Source organism: Pseudophryne corroboree, chromosome 1 (assembly GCF_028390025.1).
Source record: "Pseudophryne corroboree isolate aPseCor3 chromosome 1, aPseCor3.hap2, whole genome shotgun sequence".
Taxonomy (NCBI): Eukaryota; Metazoa; Chordata; class Amphibia; order Anura; family Myobatrachidae; genus Pseudophryne; species Pseudophryne corroboree.
In genome coordinates this window covers 77,752,117-77,771,364 of record NC_086444.1, presented here as the reverse complement: position 1 = coordinate 77,771,364, position 19,248 = coordinate 77,752,117, and the positions used below count along the sequence as shown (strand labels likewise).

The following is a 19,248-nucleotide window of genomic DNA, read 5'->3' as shown; positions in this document are numbered from 1 at the left end:
ACTTTTACCATGGAGCCGTTGCGGCCGCTAGACTTAATTCACTCTACGTACCATTTACGCTATTTGCGTACAGAGTCCCGTACCTTGTACGGACTTAGCGTACAAACGCCGCACTGGGGGTACAAAGTACACACAGCGCGCACACACCCAGAGATACACTTTAAACCTTTGATTGATAATGCAATGCAATGATATTTCACTTTAAACCTTATGCAGCAATTCAATGCAATAATGCTATTACACTTTAAACCTTATGCAGCGCTGACGGTACAAAGTACCCGCAGCGCGTACACACCTAGTTATTACACTTTAAAACCTTAGCAGGGAAAAGAGGACACAACACCGATTTGTAGTTAATCACTGGGTTCCGACACCACAGAGTAATATATCTGAAAAGGGGTTAACAATACAAATTATGCACTACAATACAACAGAATAAATGGCTACAGTCAATGTACATACGTGAGAATATTCGCTTGCACAACCCGGCCCGGTCCTCCGCTATCAGGTTGATTGCATTGAGAATCTTGTTGTGAGGCCAGGCTGCAGTAGGCTTTTAATACAGTAGATCAAAACATAATACAATAGACACTGTGTGCTCTTCTTCCATTGGTTCGGGGTTGGGACATATCCTGTGCACCGGGGACCATTGGTCAGCTCAAGAAGTGGGCGATGGCTAGGACTTGAGATGTGGTTTCTGTTGTTTGCATCTGAGTTCCCGCCCCATGACCAGTTAAACCCATCACATTAATCATACATAAATCTGGTATTATTAATAACTTAATGTGGTAATATATAATAATGTTCTTATTCCCACCAGATTATTGTTTACGTGACTCTGAACAATATGATCCCACACATGATATGATTATCTATTTCACTCCTCAAGATATACATATATCCACATATATCCATATACTCATATATATATATATATATATATATATATATACAAACACATTCTCCTGCTATCACAATTTGTTAGGAATTATATATATATCAGAAATGGTAAATAAGATGCTTTAGAGCGACCAATGGTGTCAATAAATATTAAAGTGGGAGGTACTAATAAAAAATGTATTTACTCACAATAAAATTTGCACCAATAAAAGATATAACAAAAAACCACAAAAAATACTAAAAAATACTAAAAAAAAATAAAAATTGTATAATCAGAGATAGAAAAGGTGAATACAAAAATAACTCCAACATGTAAAATATACTGTTAAAAAATGTACATGGTATAGCATACGAGGACTCAATTTAAAAGTGATATAATATAGATTAATAAGACCAACTTTAGGTAAGAAATCAATATCTTAACTTAAGAGAAGATAGGTATCTCCAACGCGTTTCGTCCCATCTGGACTTCCTCAAGGGGTAGTGGACAAGTGGGACAGCACAGGTATATATACACACCTTAATGAGGAAGTGATCATTACATCACTTCCTGTCAATTAGGAGCACCAGAAATTAACATACTAAAATACTTTCTAAAAGGAGGTTATAACATGTTCATTCTACTCCTTGTATTGAGCTATGCAGAACCGCTATAGTGTGTTTCTGATTTGAGCTACGGGAAGCTTTAAAAAGCTCCCTGAACATTGCTTAGCCGGACTTCCTGTCCGGACAGTGGGTGACATCACGTTCGCCCCACTTCCGGCGTCATGGCTCTGTTACCGCGCATGCGCCGGGTGTGGACGTCCCGGACCCACGGCGCATGCGCCCGCGAGTGGCGTCCGGATCTTCACATAATCACTGTCACCGTGTTTTCGTCCATTGCGCATGCTCGGGGTATGGTCGTCCCGAACCCACATCGCATGCGCCCGCGAGCCACATCTAATGTTCAATACAGGGTCAGCATGTATTTCATTAAGTTCTTTTAGTTCTTTTATGTCTGCACCACATTCTCCGGAACTGATTTCATTAATAAAGGGTAGTTCTGTAGGTGATCATGTTTATGTCTCTTCCTTAATCGCATCAGATGATATTATGGAGTGGACATCCATTTTCCTGCAGCATGCTGCTTGCAGACACTTATTACACATAGTCCCAGTGGCCATCTTTGGTGGGATATTCCTCAATGGGAATCACATAAAAAGAAGAAATGGAGATAGGAGCAGGGTCATACAAAGGTTCCAGATGAATAAATTGCCTTACATCATTATTAATTATAATTTCCATATAGGATATTCCCTCAAAATAGATGGTGTCTGGTATATAAATAGCCTTAGACCCACAAACATAAGATATAAGCTGAAAATAGGTGTATATGGATGTAAGGTATACAAAAACATATATACATACAAAAAATATCATAAATTCATAAAAAATATATGTAAATACTTTTTTTTTAAAACATATACATATGAAAAGATTTTTGCATAAACAAGTAAATATGTGCCCCTTATAACGAAGACGGACACAAATAAGAGAAACAGAGGGGCTAGAGAGTAATAGCAGTAAAAGTTTAATAAAGAATGCCAGGAAGTGAGTTACTTTAGGACAGTTTAAGAGACTGCATATGTTCAAAGCTCATTTGTATAGCCTCCTAGACACCAGAATCCCCACGGGGAAGACATTGTAACACTCTCGCATCCCATATTCCAGCCTACAGCACCTGGTCTTCTATGATGGTTCCCCATCTATGTACTGGCCGGGCCCAAACACTGCTTGGCTTCCAAGATCGGGCGGAATTGGGCATTTCCAGTGTGGTATGGCTGTACTAGTGGTATAATATAGGGGTCTGCAAGGTGAGACGGCGGACAGAGTAAAGTGGGTCACCCTGGTGAGATGGTAAAAAGTGCAATGTGCTTACGTCATAAAAACGGGGCTATTTCATAGCCCTCGTTGAAGCCATCAGGATGCAGAGTGTTCAATTAAAAAATCTAGTACATCTCCCTCTTGGATAGGAGGTTGCCATGGTCTCCACCTCTCTCGCCCAGTGAGACAAGTTCGATGCCTTTGAAAGTCAGTTCCTCAGGCTCTGAATTGTGGCACATGTGGAAATGTTTAGAAACCGCGTGGGCTAGTACTTTGTTTTTAATATTCCTTATATGCTCCTGGATACGGATCTTCAGGGGTCTCTTGGTTTTTCCTATATATTTCATTCCACATGAGCATTCCAGCATGTAAATCAACGAGACCATGTTACAATTAATGAACCCCTTGATCTTGTACTCTCTGGACCCATCTGTATTTTTAAAAGTCTTCCTGTTAGGGTGCAGATAACGACACACATTGCAGCGACCACACTTGTAGCATCCAACACATTTAGGCATCCCCGGCATGATTTCCTTCTTCCTCAGCATGCTTGGTGCCACCTGGTCTTTGAGATTCTGTGATTTCCTGAATACCACCAACGGATCTTTAGGAAGATAGTCCTTAAGAACGGGATCCATTAGGAGGATGTTCCAATGCCTTTTTAGAGTTTTCTTGATGAGGTTACCATGTCTACTGTAGGTGGTAATGAATCTCACTACATCCTCCTCCTTTTCCTTCGTTTTGTACCTCAAAAGTTGTTGCCTCTCCAGATTCTTAGCTTTGTAATTCGCTTCTCCCAGAAGATGATTAGGATAGCCTTTTTCCTTGAATCGTTCAGTGTACACTTGTAATTGTTGATCCCGGTCCTCAGGGTTTTTATAGTTTCGGGAAATTCTGGTAAACTGAGAAAAAGGGATATTGTTCTTCCATTGTTGACTGTGATTACTTTTATAGTGGACGTAGCTGTACATATCTACTTCTTTGATAAAATTCTTGGAGATCACTTCATTACCCTCATGTGACAGTACCAGATCCAGAAACTCAATCTCTTTAGTGTTTTCATTGGCGGTAAAACGGAGATTCATCGAGTTATTAGATAAATTTGTAAAAAATTCATTAAAACTCGTCTTGTCACCATCCCATACAATTAAAATATCGTCTATGTAGCGTTTATAAAAAGCGATGTTTTGTTGAAATGGGTGGTCATTAAAAATGTACTCCTTTTCCCAATGTCAGATAAAAAGATTTGCGAAACTGGGCGCGAAAATCGTGCCCATGGCTGTGCCACAGATTTGCAAGAAATATACATCCAAAAATTTAAAATAGTTACGTTTCAGAATAAAGTACATTATTTCGCATAAAAACAGTCTGTGTTCCCTCCGTGATATCTGCATCTTGGCTCAGAAATCCATTGCAAGCCTCAACCCCTTCTCATGTTCTATACATGTATAAAGTGACTGTGCATCAATTGTAATCCATCTATAAGTTTCTTTCCACTCGAATGATTCCATCAAGTTAAGGACCGATGTGGTGTCTTTGAGGTATGCCGGTAGGTTTACCACATGTTTTCTTAGAAACAAGTCCACATATTCTGACAAATGTGATGTTAATGAGTTAATCCCTGCCACAATGGGTCTCCCTGGTGGGTTAACCATGGACTTATGTACCTTAGGTAAAAAGTAAAAAATGGGGGTAGTGGGGTTGGAATTAAAAAGGTATTGGTACTCATCTTTAGTTAAAATCTCACATCTGAAAGCTTTCAGGACTACAGTTCTTAGTTCTTCCACGAAACCTTCCTTTGGATCAGTCGGGAGTGGCATATATGAAGTTCTGTCGCCCAATAGTCTATTAGCCTCTGCTACATAGGCCTCCCGGTCCATGATTACCAACCCCCCCACCCCCTTTGTCAGCAGATTTTATAACGATATTGTTGTTGGCCTGCAAATCCTTAATGGCTTTTATTTCTCTATTTGTCAGATTCTTCTCTTTGATGGGTTCAATTTCAATGTCACATCGGTCCTTCTTTACCAAATCATAAAAAATGCCCACGTTATGACCCTTAGATTCCAGAGGGTAGAATTTCGAAACTGGTTTCAATCCTGATTTTGATTGTTCATAGTTACGGATCACTGCATTTTCTTTTTTAAGAAAATGCCTCTTGAGAGTCAGTTTCCTTACAAATTTGTTTAGATCGATAAAAACGTCAAATCTGTTCATTCCTTTGGTGGGTGCATAAGAAAGCCCTTTGCTCAATACTGCTGTTTCATACTCTGATAATGTGTGACTTGATAGATTAAATATTCCATTAGATGCCTCACCTACTGCAGGTGTCTCCTTTTGTTTTTGTAGGTGTACATTCCTCCTGCCCCCTCGACATCCTCTTCTTCTGCGGCCAGTCTTCTTTTCACGGGTGTTGCATTCGTGACCCTTTTCTTCGTAATATTTCTTGCCGTAGTTTTGGGACGTGTATCTGGGCCTGGTGATAAAAAAGCCTCCTCGTTTGTGGAATTCAATCTTTGCAGTGTGGAAAATCTATTGCTGGTCTCCATGTTCTATCTTCTCTGCGGGTAATTCCTCCCATTCTCCATTCCACTCCTATATGTGGACTGCCAATATTCCCTTCTAGGTTTGGGTTCTGGCTTATCTCCTTTGATGAACCTGCTCCAATTCTTGATTCTGTTGTTCTCATAATCTTGCTTGCCCCGTAAAAATTTCTTATTTTTATTCCTGATAACCTCATCTTCAATATGTTCAAGTTTCTTATTTAGCACCTTTTCGTTGATCTTAAAGTCCTCCTTGTCTTTGAATACCTCCAATCTAGTTTCAGTCTCTTTGATTTCTGATTCTAGATTTGAAATAAATGCGTTTCTTTTCTGTCACTAAGATCTTCATCAATTTGACTGAACAATCGTGGAGTATATTGTCCCATTCCTTCATAAAATTAGGGTTCTCGGTCCCAAAAGTGGGCTGTTTCATAATTCTAAGGCCCCTGGGTACCCGGTCCACGCTAATGTAATGTTCAAGCCCTTTGACATCCCACCATGCCTTCACTTCTTTAATTAGTAGCCTTTCCATACTCCAGAACATTTCGTCAAGTGTGTCGGTATCGGGTACGTTTTCTAGCTGGCTTGTTTCATTAAAAATTTTGTGGCATGCATTACTCCTTCTGCTGGTGCGTTCAATGGTTCGGAACATACTGTCTGTTTGGTATCGACTTATGCAGGGCAGCTGCGGGCAAGTATTACCAAAAACAACGTGTGAGAAAAAGGAAGCTGAGCAGCACCAATTAGCGATAACAATTTGTACTAGTATATGGACCAGAAATACTAAAAACCCTCCTCAAAAGGACACTCCCTTTAATATATTTAGGGCGTCAGCTTACATCTTAAGTAAAAAAACACTGGTAAGGTGTTTTAAAGTAATCTCAGAAATGGTAAATAAGATGCTTTAGAGCGACCAATGGTGTCAATAAATATTAAAGTGGGAGGTTCTAATAAAAAAATTATTTACTCACAATAAAATTTGCACCAATAAAAGATATAACATAAAACCACAAAAAATACTAAAAAATACAAAAAAAATAAAAATTGTATAATCAGAGATAGAAAAAGTGAATACAAAAATAACTCCAACATGTAAAAAATACTGTTAAAAAACGTACATGGTATAGCATACGAGGACTCAATTTAAAAATGATATAATATAGATTAATAAGACCAACTTTAGGTAAGAAATCAATATCTTAACTTAAGAGAAGATAGGTATACCCAACGCGTTTCGTCCCATCTGGACTTCCTCAAGGGGTAGTGGACAAGTGGGACAGCACAGGTATATATACACACCTTAATGAGGAAGTGATCATTACATCACTTCCTGTCAATTAGGAGCACCAGAAATTAACATACTAAAATACTTTCTAAAACAAGGTTATAACATGTTCATTCTACTCCTTGTATTGAGCTATGCAGAACCGCTATAGTGGGTTTCTGATTTGAGCTACGGGAAGCTTTAAAAAGCTCCCTGAACATTGCTTAGCCGGACTTCCTGTCCGGACAGTGGGTGACATCACGTCCGCCCAACTTCCGGCGTCATGGCTCTGTTACCGCGCATGCGCCGGGTGCGGACGTCCCGGACCCACGGCGCATGCGCCCGCGAGTGGCGTCCGGATCTTCACATTTTCACTGTCACCGTGTTTTCGTCCATTGCGCATGCGCCGGGTACGGTCGTCCCGAACCCACAACGCATGTGCCCGCGAGCCACATCTAATGTTCAATACAGGGTCAGCATGTATTTCATTAAGTTCTTTTAGTTCTTTTATGTCTGCACCACATCCTCCGGAACTGATTTCATTAATAAAGGGTAGTTCTGTAGGTGATCATGTTTATGTCTATTCCTTAATCGCATCAGATGATATTATGGAGTTGACATCCATTTTCCTGAAGCATGCTGCTTGCAGACACTTATTACACATAGTCCCAGTGGCCATCTTTGGTGGGATATTCCTCAATGGGAATCACATAAAAAGAAGAAATGGAGATAGGAGCAGGGTCATACAAAGGTTCCAGATGAATAAATTGCCTTACATCATTATTAATTATAATTTCCATATAGGATATTCCCTCAAAATAGATGGTGTCTGGTATATAAATAGCCTTAGACCCACAAGCCTAAGATATAAGCTGAAAATAGGTGTATATGGATGTAAGGTATACAAAAACATATATACATACAAAAAATATCATAAATTCATCAAAAATATATGTAAATACTTTTTTTTTTTAAACATATACATATGAAAAGATTTTTGCATAAACAAGTAAATATGTGCCCCTTATAACGAAGACGGACACAAATAAGAGAAACAGAGGGGCTAGAGAGTAATAGCAGTAAAAGTTTAATAAAGAATGCCAGGAAGTGAGTTACTTTAGGACAGTTTAAGAGACTGCATATGTTCAAAGCTCATTTGTATAGCCTCCAAGACACCAGAATCCCCACGGGGAAGACATTGTAACACTCTCGCATCCCATATTCCAGCCTACAGCACCTGGTCTTCCATGATGGTTCCCCATCTATGTACTGGCCGGGCCCAAACACTGCTTGGCTTCCAAGATCGGGCGGAATTGGGCATTTCCAGTGTGGTATGGCTGTACTAGTGGTATAATATAGGGGTCTGCAAGGTGAGACGGCGGACAGAGTAAAGTGGGTCACCCTGGTGAGATGGTAAAAAGTGCAATGTGCTTACGTCATAAAAACTGGGCTTTTTCATAGCCCTCGTTGAAGCCATCAGGATGCAGAGTGTTCAATTCAAAAATCCAGTACATCTCCCTCTTGGATAGGAGGTTGCCAAGGTCTCCACCTCTCTCGCCCAGTGAGACAAGTTCGATGCCTTTGAAAGTCAGTTCCTCAGGCTCTGAATTGTGGCACATGTGGAAATGTTTAGAAACCGCATGGGCTAGTACTTTGTTTTTAATATTCCTTATATGCTCCTGGATACGGATCTTCAGGGGTCTCTTGGTTTTTCCTATATATTTCATTCCACATGAGCATTCCAGCATGTAAATCACCGAGACCGTGTTACAATTAATGAACCCCTTGATCTAAGGCAATTTATTCATCTGGAACCTTTGTATGACCCTGCTCCTATCTCCATTTCTTCTTTTTATGTGATTCCCATTGAGGAATATCCCACCAAAGATGGCCACTGGGACTATGTGTAATAAGTGTCTGCAAGCAGCATGCTCCAGGAAAATGGATGTCAACTCCATAATATCATCTGATGCGATTAAGGAATAGACATAAACATGATCACCTACAGATCTACCCTTTATTAATGAAATCAGTTCCGGAGGATGTGGTGCAGACATAAAAGAACTAAAAGAACTTAATGAAATACATGCTGACCCTGTATTGAACATTAGATGTGGCTCGCGGGCACATGCGATGTGGGATCGGGACGACCGTACCCGGCGCATGCGCAATGGACGAAAACACGGTGACAGTGATTATGTGAAGATCCGGACGCCACTTGCGGGCGCATGCGCCGTGGGTCCGGGACGTCCGCACCCGGCGCATGCGCGGTATCAGAGCCATGACGCCGGAAGTTGGGCGGACGTGATGTCACCCACTGTACGGACAGGAAGTCCGGCTAAGCAATGTTCAGGGAGCTTTTTAAAGCTTCCCGTAGCTCAAATCAGAAACATACTATAGCGGTTCTGCATAGCTCAATACAAGGAGTAGAATGAACATGTTATAACCTCCTTTTAGAAAGTATTTTAGTATGTTAATTTCTGGTGCTCCTAATTGACAGGAAGTGATGTAATGATCACTTCCTCATTAAGGTGTGTATATATACCTGTGCTGTCCCACTTGTCCACTACCCCTTGAGGAAGTCCAGATGGGACGAAACGCGTTGGGGATACCTATCTTCTCTTAAGTTAAGATATTGATTTCTTACCTAAAGTTGGTCTTATTAATCTATATTATATCATTTTTAAATTGAGTCCTCGTATGCTATACCATGTACGTTTTTTAACAGTATTTTTTACATGTTGGAGTTATTTTTGTATTCACTTTTTCTATCTCTGATTTTTTTGTTTTTGTATTTTTTAGTATTTTTTGTGTTTTTATGTTATATCTTTTATTGGTGCAAATTTTATTGTGAGTAAATAATTTTTTTATTAGAACCTCCCACTTTAATATTTATTGACAGCATTGGTCGCTCTAAAGCATCTTATTTACCATTTCTGAGATTACTTTAAAACACCTTACCAGTGTTTTTTACTTAAGACGTAAGCTGACGCCCTAAATATATTAAAGGGAGTGTCCTTTTGAGGAGGGTTTTTAGTATTTCTGGTCCATATACTAGTACAAATTGTTATCACTAATTGGCGCTGCTCAGCTTCCTTTTTCTCACTCATTTATATATATATGTATATATACAAACACACACACACACACACACACACACACACACACACACACACACACACACACACACACATCTCCATGAGGTTAGACTATGAATGTTAATATCTTAGATTTCTAAATGTCTGGTTTTGTGTTTTGGTTAGCTATTGTTAATTGATTTTCTAACAGCTTAGGTTCCTGGGTATTGTCTCTTTGTTTGTTTTTGTCTTCAGGTGAGACAATGACAATCCAGTACTCATTGTTTTAAATAGAAACTAGGCTATCCTAGTAAACAAAGGTGTTTGCCTTCTTCATAGAATTTAAAAGCTAAGTGTAAATAAGGCCATTGTATTTTAGTCTCTGGGAGTTTTAATTTATGTGTGACTGATCTTCATGCTATTTAGAAGAAAAAGCAGACAGTCTGGGATTTATACAATATATATATTAGATTTATGATATGTCTTTGTGGCTTTTCCATGAGTACAAACTCCACTGTAATTACTCATACCACGCTCAAACCGCGCAGGACAGCGGGAGTGACCATACGCAATTTGCGAATATGTGCATGCATAGCCGAACACGCAAGCACACGGAGGCCACCTATGTGGTGTTTGTATGTAATGTGTGTTTTGTAATATTTTCTGACTTCGACAGATCATATAGGGATCACTGTTTCCCAAGGTCTCCCCAACTGTAACGTTTGATATAATGTCCACATTATTGGTAATAACGTGGTCCAGAATATTATTACCTCTGGTTGGGTCCTCGACTAATTGAGACAAGTATTGATCCTTTAATGTGTTTAGAAACCTGATGCTCCTAATTTTTACACATGAATCGTTACTCCAGTTTATACCCGGATAGTTAAAAATCACCTAACACTAGGATGTCCCCCATTCCCGCAGCTTTTTTAATTTGCTGTGAGAGTAGTTCCTCATCACGTATGCTAATATCTGGTTGCTTGTAGCACGTGCCAATGACTAGTTTCTTATTTCAGTGCCCCCACTAGTGATCTCAACCCATAGTGATTCCACATTATCACCAGTCCTCTCATAAATAATATATATTAAGTTTGGTTTTAGAGATGGTTTTACATAGAGACATACCCTTCCTCCCCTTTTGGTAGCCCTGTCCCTCCTGAAAAGTGAATATCCCTCCAAATTAGTAACCCAGTCGTGAGAGTTGTCCCACCATGTTTCCGTAATACCTATAATATCATACTGATTTTTTTATACATGCCATTCCAATTCCCCCATTTTACCTGATAGGCTTCTTGCGTTCGCAAGCATACATTTTATGTTAATATTTCCTTTGCCCTTTTACTTTAATGGTAACTTACCATTATTTACAAGTGCCTTTCTAGAATTACTCTTACCGACTGTTATTCTATTCTCTACCTTACCCCCCATCAGGGGTTAAGGTGCAATCAGTGAGATTGCTGGACTATTCAGGGAGTTAGGGAGATTGCTTCTATTTCAGGGAGTCTCCTGCAGAATGAGGGAGCGTAGGCAAGTATGTTTATACCAACAGAATAATATGCAAAAAGACAGCAAACTACATGTACAGTAGTTAAATTTGGACCACATGGCCTGCCTGGTAATGGTATCACATCCTATAGCAACAATATTAACGCAAGGTCCCAAAGGTCAAAGCGCAACAAAAAAACATTACACTGTTCAACACTAAAGTCACGTAATCGGTCAGGCAGAGATGCACCTCTCTGCTGGTAACCTCAGGGTACCATGTGTAAAATGTGGCACTGGTGTTCCTGAACTGTGCCATGTGGAACGCAAAACTGGATATATGCAGCTACCTCCTCCTGTGGAATGCAACAACTTCTAATGCAGCTACCAGTTAGCAAGCAACATCAGTGCACATGTGCAGACCAGTAGGGACCATATGGTAGCACTGATCCCAAGTTTTGAATGACCAGCTAAACTACAGGAATAATTTATTAAACTCTGAATAACCCAAACAGGAGTTAAAGGGAAAGTCTCATATCAGCACATCCCTAGGCATACAATGCTACCAAACTCAATGTGATATTAGAATATTACTAGAGATGTGCACAGGACCATTTTTGCTGGATTTGGAATTAGCCCTGATTCGTCATCCGGCTTTGTATTTGGTTTTTGCCAAACTGCCGTGACTGGTTTTGTTTTTTTGTTTTCAAAACTTGACAAACAAAACTAAAATCACATAATTTGGGCCTTTTTTTGTTCCCTGGGGGTGATTCAGACCTGATCCTAGATGTACTAAATTTAGCACATTTATGATCAGATTCTCTGACATGTGGGGGGACGCCCAGCACAGGGCTAGTATGCCCCACATGTTAGGCGCCCGCATGAGACCCGCAGCCATTTTTGTGATAGCATCGGCTACGTGTGATGTCATGCAGCTGCCCCGACTACGCCCCCTGTTTCTCCGTTGCCGCCCCTGTTTTGAAGTCTCGTCCCCGCAATGCTCCGTCCCCGTCTTTGAAATGGAGCGTTGCCTCCACCCCCCACCCCCGCGACCGTCTCTGCCTCATAGACAGGCAGAAGCAATCGCATATTCTGCAGGGTGCTGTAGAAAATGCAGGCGCATGCGCAGGACGGGCACTGCGCAGGATCCCGCATCCTCTTAGCAATTTTTACCGTTGGATCGCTTATTACGATTGCGATCCAACCTGAATCAGGCTCTATTTGTAAAATATAAAATATACATCACAATATCAGATGCCACTAAGTGAGCAAAACTGCCGGCAAATGGCAGTAATAAAAATTTTCTCATGTAATAATTTTAAATAATAAGTGAAATCACATTTCCCTTAGGTCAGTCATGTAAAAGACAAGGGCCTCAAACCAGAAATAACCAGTCTTAGCCGGTCTGGTGGGGTGTGTGAGGTCATGCTGTGATGTCATAATGGAAACTGCCTATGTCAGGGCTATGCTGTTGCTGTCTCTTGCATATGCTTTCAGAGGCCTGGCACGGCATAGCACACTGGTAGAAGGTTAGTGACTGGACAAAGATAAGAGCAGCTTATTTTGAATCGTCGGCAGACGTTTAGCATGACTATTATAATAATAAGAATTTACTTACCGATAATTCTATTTCTCGTAGTCCGTAGTGGATGCTGGGGACTCCGTCAGGACCATGGGGTTTAGCGGCTCCGCAGGAGACAGGGCACAATAATAAAAGCTTTAGGATCAGGTGGTGTGCACTGGCTCCTCCCCCCATGACCCTCCTCCAAGCCTCAGTTAGGATACTGTGCCCGGACGAGCGTGCATAATAAGGAAGGATATTGAATCCCGGGTAAGACTCATACCAGCCACACCAATCACACCGTACAACCTGTGATCTGAACCCAGTTAACAGTATGATAACAACGAAGGAGCCTCTGAAAAGATGGCTCACAACAAGAATAACCCGATTTTTGTAACAATAACTATGTACAAGTATTGCAGACAATCCGCACTTGGGATGGGCGCCCAGCATCCACTACGGACTACGAGAAATAGAATTATCGGTAAGTAAATTCTTATTTTCTCTAACGTCCTAAGTGGATGCTGGGGACTCCGTCAGGACCATGGGGATTATACCAAAGCTCCCAAACGGGCGGGAGATTGCGGATGACTCTGCAGCACCGAATGAGAGAACTCCAGGTCCTCCTCAGTCAGGGTGTGCCCCTGACCAAGTAGCAGCTCGGCAAAGTTGTAAAGCCGAGACCCCTCGGGCAGCCGCCCAAGATGAGCCCACTTCCTTGTGGAATGGGCTTTTACTGATTTTGGCTGTGGCAAGCCTGCCACAGAATGTGCAAGCTGAATTGTACTACAAATCCAGCGAGCAATCGTCTGCTTAGAAGCAGGAACACCCATCTTGTTGGGTGCATACAGGCTAAACAGCGAGTCAGATTTTCTGACTCCAGTCGTCCTGGAAACATATATTTTCAGGGCCCTGACAACGTCAAGTAACTTGGAGTCCTCCAAGTCCCTAGTAGCCGCAGGTACCACAATAGGTTGGTTCATGTGAAAAACAGAAAACACCTTAAGGAGAAATTGAGGACGAGTCCTCAATTCTGCCCTGTCAGAATGAAAAATTAAGTAAGGGCTTTTATATGATAAAGCCGCCCATTCTGACACACGCCTGGCTGAAGCCAGGGCTAATAGAATCTTCACCTTCCATGTGAAATATTTTAATTCCACAGTGGTGAGTGGATCAAACCAATGTGACTTTAGGAAACTCAAAACAACATTGAGATCCCAAGGTGCCACTGGGGGCACAAAAGGAGGCTGTATATGCAGTACCCCTTTTACAAACGTCTGAACTTCAGGCACTGAAGCCAGTTCTTTCTGGAAGAAATTTGACAGGGTCGAAATTTGAACCTTAATGGACCCTAATTTTAGGCCCATAGACAGTCCTGTTTTCAGGAAATGTAGGAAACGACCCAGTTGGAATTCCTCTGTAGGGACCTTCTTGGCCTCACACCACGCAACATATTTTCGCCAAATGCGGTGAAAATGTTTTGCGGTTACATCCTTCCTGGCTTCGACCAGGGTAGGGATGACTTCATCTGGAATGCCCTTTCAGGATCCGGCGTTCAACTGCCATGCCGTCAAACGCAGCCGCGGTAAGTCTTGGAACAGACAAGGCCCCTGCTGGAGCAGGTCCTTTCTTAAAGGTAGAGGCCACGGTTCTTCCGTGAGCATCTCTTGAAGTTCCGGGTACCAAGTCCTTCTTGACCCATCCGGAACCACGAGTATCGTTCTTACTCATCTCCTTCTTATGATTCTCAGTACTTTTGGTATGAGATGCATAGGAGGGAACACATACCCTGACTGGTACACCCACAGTGTTACCAGAGCGTCCACCGCTATTGCCTGAGGGTCCCTTGACCTGGCGCAATATTTGTCTAGTTTTTTGTTCAGGCGGGACGCCATCATGTCCACCTTTGGTTTTTCCCAACGGTTTACAATCATGTGGAAGACTTCCCGCTGAAGTCCCCACTCTCCCGGGTGGAGGTTATGCCTGCTGAGGAAGTTTGCTTCCCAGTTTTCCACTCCCGGAATTAACACTGCTGAGAGTGTTATCACATGATTTTTCGCCCAGCGAAGAATCCTTGCAGTTTCTGCCATTTCCCTCCTGCTTCATGTGCCGCCCTGTCTGTTTACGTGGGCGACTGCCGTGATGTTGTCCCACTGGATCAATACCGGCTGACCTTGAAGCAGAGGTCTTGCTAAGCTTAGAGCCTTGTAAATTGCCCTTAGCTCCAGTATATTTATGTGGAGAGAAGTCTCCAGACTTGATCACACTCCCTGGAAATTTTTTCCTTGTGTGACTGCTCCCCAGCCACTCAGGCTGTCATCCGTGGTCACCAGGACCCAGTCCTGAATGTCGAATCTGCGGCCCTTTCATAGATGAGCACTCTGCAGCCACCGCAGAAGAAAACACCCTTGTCCTTGGAGACAGGGTTATCCGCTGATGCATCTGAAGATGCGATCCGGACCATTTTCCCAGCAGATTCCACTGAAAGGTTCTTGCGTGAAATCTACCGAATGGGATCGCTTTGTAAGAAACCACCATTTTTCACAGGACCCTTGTGCAATGATGCACTGATACTTTTCCTGGTTTTAGGAGGTTCCTGACTAGCTCGGATAACTCCCTGGTCTTCTTTTCCGGGAGAAAACATCCTTTTCTGGACTGTGTCCAGAATCATTCCTAGGAACATTAGACGTGTCGTCGGAAAAAGCTGCGATTTTGGAATATTTAGAATCCACTCGTGCTGTCGTAGAACTACTTGAGATAGTGCTACTCCGACCGCCAACTGTTCTCTGGACCTTGCCCTTATCAGGAAAGCGTCCATATTTCTTTTAGGAAGAATCATCATTTCGGCCATTACCATGGTAAAGACCCGGGGTGCCGTGGACAATCCAAACGGCAGCGTCTGAACTGATAGTGACAGTTCTGTACCACGAACCTGAGATACCCTTGGTGAGAAGGGCAAAATTTGGACATGTAGGTAAGCGTCCCTGATATCCAGTGACACCATATCGTCCTGGTTCGCTATCACTGCTCTGAGTGACTCCATCTTGATTTGAACACTTGTATGTAATTGTTCAAATCTTTTAGATCTCACCGAGCCGTTTGGCTTCAGTACCACAATATAGTGTGGAATAATACCCCTTCCCTTGTTGTAGGAGGGGTACTTTGATTATCACCTGCTGGGAATACAGCCTGTGAATTTTTTTCCAATACTGCCTCCCTGTCGGAGGGAGACGTTGGTAAAGCAGACTTCAGGAACTTGTGAGGGGAAGACGTCTCGAATTTCCAATGTACACTTGGGATACTACGTGTAGGATCCAGGAGTCCACTTGCGAGTGAGCCCACTGCGTGCTGAAACTCTTGAGATGACCCCCCACCGCACCTGAGTCCACTTGTATGGCCCCAGCGTCATGCTGCGGACTTGGCAGAAGCTGTGGAGGACTTCTGTTCCTGGGAATGGGCTGCCTGCTGCAGTCTTCTTCCCTTTCCTCTAACCCTGGGCAGATATGACTGGCCTTTTGCCCGCCTGCCTTTATGGGTACGAATGGACTGAGACTGAAAAGACTGTGTCCTTTTCTGCTGAGATGTGACTTGGGGTAACAAAAGTGGATTTTCCAGCTGTTGCCATGGCCACCAGGTCCGATGGACCGCCCCTTTATACGGCAATACTTCCATGTGCCGTCTGGAATCTGCATCACCTGACCACTGTCGTGTCTATAAACATCGTCTGGCAGATATGGACATCACATCTACTCTTGATGCCAGAATGCAAATATCCCTCTGCGCATCTCGCATATATAGAAATGCATCCTTAAAATGCTCTATAGTCAATAAAATATTGTTCCTGTCAAGGGTATCAATATTTTCAGTCAGGAAATCCGACCAAGCCCCCCCAGCGCTGCACATCCAGGCTGAGGCGATTGCTGGTCGTAGTATAACACCAGTATGTGTGTATATACTTTTTAGGATATTTTTCAGCTTCCTATCAGCTGGCTCTTTGAGGGCGGCCGTATCTGGAGACGGTAACGCCACTTGTTTTTATAAGCGTGTGAGCGCCTTATCCACCCTAAGGTGTGTTTCCCAACTCGCCCTCACTTCTGGCGGGAAAGGGTATACCTCCAATAATTTTCTATCGGAGGAAACCCACGTATCATCACACACTTTAATTTATCTGATTCAGGAAAAACTACAAGTAGATTATTCCCACCCTACATAATACCCTTATTTGTGGTACTTGTAGTATCAGAAATATGTAACACCTCCTTCATTGCCCTTAACATGTAACGCGTGGCCCTAAAGGAAAATACGTTTGTTTCTTCACCGTCGACACTGAAGTCAGTGTCCGTGTCTGTGTCTGTGTCGACCAACTGAGGTAAATGGGCATTTTTACAAGCCCCTGACGGTGTCTGAGACGCCTGGACAGGTACTAATTTGTTTGCCGGCCGTCTCATGTCGTCAACCGACCTTGCATCGTGTTGACAGTATCACGTAATTCCTAAATAAGCCATCCATTCCGGTGTCGACTCCCTAGAGAGTGACATCACCAATACAGGCAATTTGCTCCGCCTCCTCACCAACATCGTCCTCCTACATGTCGACACACACGTACCGACACACAGCACACACACAGGGAATGCTCTGATAGAGGACAGGACCCCACTAGCCCTTTGGGGAGACAGAGGGAGAGTTTGCCAGCACACACCAAAAACGCTATAATTATACAGGGACAACCCCTTATACAAGTGTTTTCCCTTATAGCATTTTCACATATGTAATCATATCGCCAAATAAGTGCCCCCCCTCTCTGTTTTAACCCTGTTTCTGTAGTGCAGTGCAGGGGAGAGCCTGGGAGCCTTCCTCACAGCAGAGCTGAGCAGGAAAATGGCGCCGTGTGCTGAGGAGAATAGGCCCCGCCCCCTAAAACGGCGGGCTCTTCTCCCGGAGTTTGTGAGATCTGGCAGGGGTTAAATACATCCATATAGCCTCAAGGGCTATATGTGATGTATTTTAGCCATAAAAAAGGTATAATACATTGCTGCCCAGGGCGCCCCCCCCAGCGCCCTGCACCCTCAGTGACCGCTGGTATGAAGTGTGCTGACAACAATGGCGCACAGCTGCAGTGCTGTGCGCTACCTTATGAAGACTGAAAGTCTTCTGCCGCCTGTTTCTGGACCTCTGGACCTCTTCAACTTCGGCATCTGCAAGGGGGGTCGGCGGCACGGCTCCGGGACGAACCCCAGGGTGAGACCAGTGTTCCGACTCCCTCTGGAGCTAATGGTGTCCAGTAGCCTAAGAAGCAAATCCATCCTGCACGCAGGTGAGTTTACTTCTCTCCCCTAAGTCCCTCGTAGCAGTGAGCCTGTTGCCAGCAGGACTCACTGAAAATAAAAAACCTAACTTAAACTTTTATTCTAAGCAGCTCAGGAGAGCCACCTAGATTGCACCCTTCTCGGCCGGGCACAAAAATCTAACAGAGGCTTGGAGGAGGGTCATGGGGGGAGGAGCCAGTGCACACCACCTGATCCTAAAGCTTTTATTATTGTGCCCTGTCTCCTGCGGAGCCGCTAAACCCCATGGTCCTGACGGAGTCCCCAGCATCCACTTAGGACGTTAGAGAAATATGACTTATGACCTTGGGGATAGCATAGTATTGGATAAAAATAAAATCTCACACCTACTGGGACAGTGCCATTACTTAACATCCACAAGCGGCTGCAAATGGGCCATTGGAGATATATAAAGGGTGCTTTACTCTCTCTGCCTGCCTAAATCCCAGTGTGCTAGTGTTGCACGCTGATCCATTTTTATTAATATGTAGAGATGTAAGAGAATGAAATTGTGCTTTAATCATTACTTTTGTTTTTATCCAATACTATATTAGAGATGAGCGGGTTCGGTTTCTCTGAATCCGAACCCGCCAGAACTTCATGTTTTTTTTCACGGGTCCGAGCGACTCGGATCTTCCCGCCTTGCTCGGTTAACCCGAGCGCGCCCGAACGTCATCATGACGCTGTCGGATTCTCGCGAGGCTCGGATTCTATCGCGAGACTCGGATTCTATATAAGGAGCCGCGCGTCGCCGCCATTTTCACACGTGCATTGAGATTGATAGGGAGAGGACGTGGCTGGCGTCCTCTCCGTTTAGACACTTGATTTACTAATTTTGGGGAGCATTAGGAGTACTCAGTAGTGTACAGTGCAGAGTTTTGCTGATAGTGACCAGTGACCACCACTTTTATTTATAATCCGTTCTCTGCCTGAAAAAAGCGATACACAGCACACAGTGACTCAGTCACATACATACCATATCTGTGTGCACTGCTCAGGCTCAGGCCAGTGTGCTGCATCATCTATATATATATTATATATCTGTCTGACTGCTCAGCTCACACAGCTTATAATTGTGGGGGAGACTGGGGAGCACTACTGCAGTGCCAGTTATAGGTTATAGCAGGAGCCAGGAGTACATAATATTATATTAAAATTAAACAGTGCACACTTTTGCTGCAGGAGTGCCACTGCCAGTGTGACTAGTGACCAGTGACCTGACCACCAGTAT

The 19,248-nt window shown here is 43.1% G+C and overlaps 1 protein-coding gene and 2 pseudogenes across 1 annotated transcript in view; all 3 read right to left on the bottom strand.

Annotated features, from left to right (window-relative positions):
* The window catches only part of SPEF2 (sperm flagellar 2), an 853,267-nt gene that overhangs the window by 758,282 nt on the left and 75,737 nt on the right, over positions 1-19,248 (bottom strand). The gene's annotated exons all lie outside the window — the stretch shown is intronic.
* On the bottom strand, positions 2,609-2,728 carry LOC134951519 (5S ribosomal RNA; annotated as a pseudogene).
* On the bottom strand, positions 7,796-7,915 carry LOC134951917 (5S ribosomal RNA; annotated as a pseudogene).